Source organism: Gopherus evgoodei, chromosome 16, assembly GCF_007399415.2.
Source record: "Gopherus evgoodei ecotype Sinaloan lineage chromosome 16, rGopEvg1_v1.p, whole genome shotgun sequence".
NCBI classification, from domain to species: Eukaryota; Metazoa; Chordata; order Testudines; family Testudinidae; genus Gopherus; species Gopherus evgoodei.
The window spans coordinates 334,678-342,917 of NC_044337.1; the positions used below are offsets into that span (position 1 = coordinate 334,678).

The following is an 8,240-nucleotide window of genomic DNA, read 5'->3' on the forward strand; positions in this document are numbered from 1 at the left end:
TACTGTTGGTAAATGTACAGAGACTCTGCTCCTGCTCATGAACTAGCAGCCCATGACCTCTAAACAGCTGCCATTCGAATGTATCTGAAAGTCACAAGGAACAACGAGCTGTGTTAAAGGAAGGCTGCCATTTGTTAGAGCCCCAGTTGATACCGTGCGCACAAAGAGAGGATTGAATGTGTAACAGGGAGTCTGGTAAATCTTGGTTATTTTAGTTTTGTAACAGGCTCCTGTCCATCTCCCGTAGAGTTTTCAGTTCCAGTGGCAACTTACTTACCAAATGTAATACAGACTAGTCCATTCCTCCCAAGTGGATGTGATTCTTGTTCTTCTGCACATTGTAGCCCATGGACCTGCAAATTTGCCTTCATGTGCTTTTGTTTAGTTGATGAAAACAAACCTAGAGACTTAGAGGATTGGAAGTGATTTCAGCTGGGGGACACGTTTGCTTGGTTTGTATGCATTTGCACAGGAACATGTTGAGCGTTTGTACTCATTTCAGGGATCCCTATCCAGTGAAACTCCTGAACATAATGGGGATGGATATGCAATTATTTTAGTGAAGAACCAGGCTTATAAGGGGGCACTTGGATTTGAACCATGGACCACTTGAGGTGCAGTCAAACACTCTACCACTGAGTTACACCCCCCTGACAATGCCATTGGCAAGTCAGTGATCTTAAAGATCTTGAAACCTGAGCGTGGAGTTCGTTTCTCCCACCCCAGTATTGCTGTCTGTGCATTCCGGAGCTACAGGGTGAGTGGGAAAGGCCCCCAACTAGCTTGTCAGTATCAGCAAAGGAGCAGCCAATATCAGGACCAACGAGCCGTGTTGGTGGCCCATTCAGAAGAATCCACTCTCCCAGAGACTTCTCGGCGAGGGCTCGGTACACACGGTACCTATCCCCAACATCCCAGCAAGGGTCTTTCTAGTCCCACTTTAGTGTTACCCAATTTGTAATCAGTCTTTGGCCCAGATTCCCTCCCTGAGCGGCACCAGCACATGCCTGGGCTCCCCCACCAGTGTTAAATCTGCCTTGAGCTGGGACCCAGCTTGGCAAAGAGCCTGTAGCCCCCTCTGTGCTGGAGGAGTGAGAGCAGCCCTGGCACAGGGCAGGGCAGCCCTGAGGGAATGAACCCAATGTGCCCATGAGAACCTGATCCAGAACCTCTGCCATGCAGCTTGTGCAGCTCCAGCTTCTCTCGTCTCCAGTGAGGATTCAAAGCTTCTCTGCTCCAGGGGAACCCCTGGGAGAGGGAGGCAGGACTCCTGCAGGATAAATCCTCCAGCTGGCAGAGCTCCGGTCCCCTCCTCATGGGCACAGGGCATTGCACACGGCTCCCACCACATGCACACATCCCTCTGTGGGGAGAATCAGCTCTGGGATATTGGGGTCAAACCCTTCCCACCTCGTCCCTGCAAACCTTCTCCTGGCGTCAGTGAGCAAATGGGGGCATGAGGGGCTAGTGTGGTAACAGCAGCAGCGTGGCTGTGGGGCTTGGCCAGTGGCTGGGGCCAGTCGCCTAAGCATGAGCCCAGCCGCTCCTAGGAGATGGACCCGGGTCACCAGCCCAACCCACCGTGTGGCTGCTGCCACTGCCCCATTAGTGCACGAGCTCCCACAGACCACGCTGGGGAGAGCCCCCAGTTGCAGGGGAGACGCCCCTGAGCGCCTGGCATGGCCCAGCTCCTGGCTGACCTGCACTGCTGGGGGTAAGGGTGCTGGGTGACAGGGGGCTGTTGGCTCTGGGTTGGGACTGTCACTTCCCTCCACCCATCCAACAGGATCACAGCAAATGGAACCAGCTCAGCCCGCAGGGGAGGAGTTCAGTCCAGGGCCTGGTGCATTCTGGGAGCATGGACGGTGCAGAGAAAGGGTAGATACAGGGTAGCTCTGAACACTCTGCACAGAACTGCCTGTCCTGACCCGCAGCCTCTGTTACAGGGGGCTTTTAGCCATAGTTTTAATCAGATCAATAAATTGAAACAAACCCCCGTTAAATCATTTCTTCGCCGGAATCCTTCACCCACATTCCTTAGGGCGTTGGGCCACCACGTGGGCGTTTCATTTCCTGCCTCAATTTCACACAGAGACACAATTTCCTTTGCACAGATCCGTGAACAGCAAAACCTCTCCATGTCTCTGGTCTGAGCCAGGGCATTCGATTCCAGTGAACCCTTCTCTCCTGCAATGGCGATGGTCAGACAGAGGGGACGTGGCACCTGCATCCCTGACAGGGAGATATTGGCTCGGCTCTTTCTTTCTGCTGCTGTTGTTGTTAGTCCATGAAACATCAGGGATGGATGCAAGGCTGAGCTCACACGCCAACCCCCTGAAACATTTCAGTGCCCCAGAGAAATCCTGCCCCCTGCTATTGGAACGATGTGCTGGAGATTTGACTAGGAAAGAGACTGTCTGAATTATCAGAGTGGGGAGTGAACAACCATCTACAGCAATGTCGTTCACACAAACACACTCTCATCCTGCTCCAGCCGGAAGGGAAATGGGCAGGAATTCTCGCTGTTCAGCCAAGGACACACTTACACTGATGCGCAGCCATGAGTGTGCTGGGGAAGCTGGTGTGAGCAAACAATTTGAAGTGACAATTCCATGAGAACAGAATCATTGTGTAGTGAAACAATTGTACCCAGTAGTTGTGGCCGAGTGGTTAAACTGCTAGATTAGAAATCCATTGGGGTCGCCCTGCACAGGTTCAAATCCTGCCAACTAGGCAAGCACTGTGCTGTTGTTATTATTGCAGTCTCAGTGCCTGAGCATCCACAGTGTGAACTGGAACCAGATCTAGTTTCACTCTGTCTACAGTTAAAACACTGCTGTGGCACTGCTATAGCACTCTGGAGCAGACAGCAACTGAAGGGTTTTTCTCATCCCTGTAATAGCTACATTGACAGGACAATTCCCCCTTTTCTTTAGCACTATCTAACCAGGGCTTAGGTCACGTTAACTCTATGGGTTTGGGGCAGGGGTCACACCCTGAGAGACATCGCTTTGCCAGTTCAGTGCCCAGCGTACACCAGCCCTTAGATCCCTCTTGGCATTTCAATGCAGGCACTGACCTGTGAGAGGAAAACATCAGCTCACAAACACAGAGACTGAATTCCCCACATTTAATCTCTCTGCACTTTCCAGAAAGTCACAAAATTCAATTCATTCTTGCTAGGACAGAGAAAAAATAAGTGACACTAAGTTTTTGGCTTGGTTACATAAAATTAAGTGTTTAATTAATATAGTAAAAATCTGTACTGATTCCTCTAACACCACAGCGTGAAATAGGAACAGAGACAACTCTTGTGAGTGACAACTAATTTCGCAAATTATCTTCCCAGGTCCGGGCATCTCCAGTGTCATAGCTCTGCATTCACCTTCCCCTTAGAATTGTTCTCAGATATTCGCCTTCCTCTGCAGCGTGGGGCACAGGGGTCACTTGCTGGAGAATTCCCTGCACCTTGAGGTCTTTAAGCCACGATTTGAGGACTTCAATAACTCAGACATAGGTCAGGGGTTTGTTACAGGAGCGGGTGGGTGAGATTCTGTGGCCTGCATTGTGCAGGAGGTCAGACTAGATGATCATAATGGTCCCTCTTGACCTCATGTCTATGAATCTATGAATCTATTCCCAAATTTGGAAAATTGTGCAGGTCAGAATGTGAATAGTGACCCCAGCTCCTTCCTGCACCTGCTCTACATTGCTCCGCAGCAGCTTCTCCCCCGGCAGAGTCCCCCCAGCACGGCAGTGCAGCCGCCCAGGGTTCAGCAGGGGCCCCTGGCAAGGACATTGGTTGCAGCTAACAGCCCGGTGTGCCTGGCAGTGAGTCAGCTGTAAAAAAGTAACACTCCCCCCAGAAGTACAGAGACTGAATTCCCCAACTTTAACATCATGACCCCTGTAGAAAGCCACACGTGCCAGTTGTATTTTCACAGGGAGATGCAAAAAATCAGGTGACACCAATTTTTAAGCTGAGTAAATAAAGTTGAGGAGATAGTTATTAACCTCACAGTGATATACTAAAGATCCCTCAGTATAACACCTGAGGAGAAATATGAACAGAGACAAACCTTGTTAGCAAAGGCTCATTTCCCAAACAAGCCTCCAAATGTTACTAATTCCCACCCCTCCCCCACAGTAGCTCTGTGCAGTGTCACTGTTCTGCAGGCAGCTTCCCATTCAATGCTGTTGTGGGACATTCCCAGGCCTGGAAATGTACCAAAGACAGAATTTGAAGAACAAACCAGGCTCCCTGCACCAGGCGGGATTTGAGTGTTTTGTCCCTGTCACTTAGGGTTTGTCAATAGTACAGACGCCATGGGCAGGACTCCAGGCTCTGCTTGAGAGATCCTGGCACAGGGGCTGGTGGGGGAGAAAGGATTGTAGATTCTGACCTGCACTCTGGAGAAGAGGTAATAACTGAAAGGGGCATTTCTGTCTCCTCCCCTCCTCAGGGTCCCCTGGGCTGGAAAAGACGGTTACTCACCTTTGTAACTGTTGTTCTTCGAGATGTGTTGCTCACATCCATTCCAGTTAGGTGTGCGCGCCGCGCGTGCACGTTCGTAGGAAACTTTTTACCCTAGCAACTCCAGTGGGCCGGCAGGTCGCCCCCTAGAGTGGCGCCGCCATGGCGCTCGATATATACCCCTGCCGGCCCACCCGCTTCTCAGTTCCTTCTTGCCAGCTACTCCGACAGTGGGGAAGGAGGGCGGGTGTGGAATGGATATGAGCAACACATCTTGAAGAACAACAGTTACAAAGGTGAGTAACCGTCTTTTCTTCTTCGAGTGATTGCTCACATCCATTCCAGTTAGGTGAATCCCAAGCCATACCTAGGCGGTGGGGTCGGAGTGAGAAGTAGCGGCATGGAGCACTGCAGATCCGAAGGCCGCATCCTCTCTTGACTGCTGGACCAGGGCGTAGTGGGAAGCAAAGGTGTGGACCGATGACCAGGTCGCTGCCCGACAGATTTCCTGGATGGGCACACGGGCGAGGAAAGCCAGCGACGACGCCTGCGCCCTGGTAGAATGCGCAGTCACACGGCCCATAGGGACGTGGGCCAAGTCATAGCAGGTCCTGATACAGGACGTTACCCACGAGGATAACCTCTGCAAAGAAATGGGAAACCCCTTCATGCGGTCCGCTACTGCCACGAAAAGCTGGGGGGATTTGCGGAACGGTTTGGTCCTCTCCACATAGAACGCGAGAGCCCTACGGACATCAAGCAAATGGAGCTGTTGCTCCCTGCCTGAAGAGTGAGGTTTCGGGAAAAAAACCGGGAGGAATATCTCTTGGTTGATGTGGAAGGCTGAGACCACCTTGGGGAGAAAGGCCGGGTGTGGCCTCAGCTGCACCTTCTCTTTATGGAAGACTGTATACGGGGGGTCTACCGTGAGAGCCCGGAGTTCCGACACCCATCTAGTTGAGGTGATAGCTACTAGAAAGGCAGTCTTCCAAGAGAGATAGAGTAGGGAGCAAGTAGCTAACGGCTCGAAGGGGGGCCCCATGAGCCGAGACAACACCAGGTTAAGATCCCAGGTTGGAGCAGGGAGTCGGACGTTAGGGTATAAACGTTCCAGCCCCTTCAGGAATCTAGTCACCGTCGGGTGAGAAAAAACGGAGCGGCCATCCCCACCCGGGTGAAAGGTGGAGATAGCCGCCAGGTGGACCCGCAAGGATGATATCGCCAGGCCCTGTTGTTTGAAGGACCAAATATAGTCTAAAATATTGGCCACCGAAACTTCCATCGGGCGGAGACCTTTCTCCACGCACCAACAGGAGAAACGCTTCCACTTGGCCGAGTATGTCGCTCTAGTGGAAGGCTTCCTGCTGCCCAAGAGTACCTCCCGTACCAGGGTGGAGCAGCGCAGTTCAGAACTGGTCAGCCACGCAGGAGCCACGCTGCTAGGTGCAGCGACTGCAGGTCTGGGTGACAGAGAGTCCCGTGTTCCTGGGTGATCAGGTCCGGGTGAAGGGGCAGGGGAACTGGGTACCAATGTTGCCTGGGCCACGCCGGGGCTACCATGATCACGCGGGCCCTGTCCCTGCGCACCTTCAGAAGGACCCTGTGGACCAGCGGGAACGGGGGAAACGCATAGTACAAGTGGGTCGTCCACGGAATAAGGAAGGCATCCGCTATAGACCCGGGTTCCCTGCCCTGAAAAGAGCAGAACACCTGGCATTTCCTGTTCCCCCCAGACGCGAAGAGGTCCACACGGGGATAACCCCACCTCTGGAAGATCGAGAGGGCGACGTCCGGGCGAAGGGACCACTCGTGTGAGAGGAAGGATCTGCTCAGGCGGTCTGCCAGTGTGTTCCGTACTCCGGGGAGAAAGGAAGCCGTGAGGTGAATGGAGTGGGCTACACAAAAGTCCCAGAGTTGCATCGCCTCGTGACATAGGGGAGAGGATCTGGTGCCGCCCTGCTTGTTGATATAGTACATGGTCGTCGTGTTGTCGGTAAACACCGCGACACAACGACCCCGAAGCTGGTGACAGAACGTTTGACAAGCAAGGCGGACCGCTCTCAACTTCCGCATGTTGATGTGCAGCTTCACCTCCTGCGGGGACCACAGGCCTTGTGTTCTCAGGGATCCCAGGTGGGCCCCCCAGCCAAGATCTGAGGCATCCGTTTTCTGAAAACAGGCCCTGGCCTTCGAACGGGAGGTCCTGGATGGTGTATTGGAGCTCCGGTGGAAGGCCAGAAACCTGAAGCCAGGAGATGCTGCGCATCGTTACCCCCGAGGTGAGGGTGCGGGCAGCCGAGTCTGCAGCATCCAAAGAGTCCTGTAACGAGGTTCGTGCAACCTTCTTGCCCTCGTCCAGAATGGCCGCAAATTCTTGACAGGCCTCCTGTGGCAGCAGCTCTTTGAACTTGTCCGCTGCCACCCATGAGTTAAAAGCATATCTGCTAAGAAGGGCTTGCTGATTTGAAACCCTGAGCTGAAGGGCCCCAGCCGAATAGACCTTGCGGCCGAGGAGGTCCATACGCCTGGCCTCCTTGGATTTGGGGGCTGGGGCTTCCTGTCCGTGGCGCTCCCTCTCGTTCACCGACTGCACCACCAGGGAACACGGTGTCGGGTGAACGTGGAGGTACTCGTAGCCCTTGGAGGGGGCCATGTACTTCCTCTCGACGCCCCTCGCCGTAGGGGGGATGGAGGCCGGTGACTGCCAGATTGTATTGGCGTTGGCCTGGATCGTCCTAATGAAGGGTAGGGCGACCCTGGTGAGAGCATCGGATGAGAGGATGGTGACGATGGGGTCCTCGATCTCAGAGACCTCCTTGGCTTGCAAGCTCAGATTCTGTGCTACTCGCCTAAGGAGGTCTTGGTGTGCCCTGAGATCCAGCGGAGGAGGGCTACTGGAGGAGGTGCCAGCCACCGCTTCTTCGGGGGAGGAGGATGAGGAGACCCCTGGCAAGAAAGTGTCCAGTGGGGGGTCCCCCTCAGCCCTCGCCTCTGTCTCAGGAGCAAGACCAGGGTCCTGCTGCTTCGATCCTTCCTCTCCATCAGGGGAGGGAGGGGGCGAGGCAACGAAGCCTCTGGCACCCTGTGCTCCGCCATTGCAGGCCTAGCAGGAAGCTGTTGGGGGCCCTGGGCTTGATGGTACGCCCAGGGTGTCCAAAACCCCCACTGCTGCGGACCCTGGTCCTGTTGTGGAGGGTCCTGGAATAATGCCGCCTGTCTGTCGGTGCCCAGCGCATATACGCTGTCCGCTTGAGATGACACCGACGGCTGTCTAGAAGGCCATGGCGGGGCCGACCGCGGCTGATAAGAGTCTGCGCGGTTCGGCACCGAAGATTTTCTCGGTGCCGGGGATCGGTACCGGGAGTCATAGCGGCGCCGGGATCGGGACCGGGTTCTGTCTCGGTGCCGGGATTGGGACCGGTACCGGCCGCTGCTTCGGTGCCAGGATCGGGACCGGGACCTGCCACCGACGTGGTGCCGGGAGGTTGACCGGGACCGGGACCTGCCACCAGCTCGGTGTCGGGAGGTCGACTGGCGCGGTGAATGACGGCGAGACTGGCTCCTAGAGTCACGGTGCCGGTATTGACGGCTGGAGTCAGACCGTGACCGTCTGGAGGTCGATCGGTGCCGCAAGTGCGACCAGTACCGCCGAGGGGAGCGGTGCCAGGACTGCTAGCGGCGGCGGGATCTCGAGCGACGGTGGCGTCGGGACCTCGATTGCGAGCATGAGTCCCGAGACGGTGCCGTCATTATGGGCTTGCCCCTA

General features: G+C 54.8%; 1 non-coding gene across 1 annotated transcript; it reads right to left on the minus strand.

The window, feature by feature from the left end:
* Window positions 1–578: 578 nt before the first annotated feature.
* TRNAC-GCA lies at window positions 579–650 on the minus strand. Its single transcript has one exon. It is a non-coding gene; the product is annotated as a tRNA-Cys (tRNA).
* Between the last annotated feature and the right edge of the window lie 7,590 nt (window positions 651–8,240).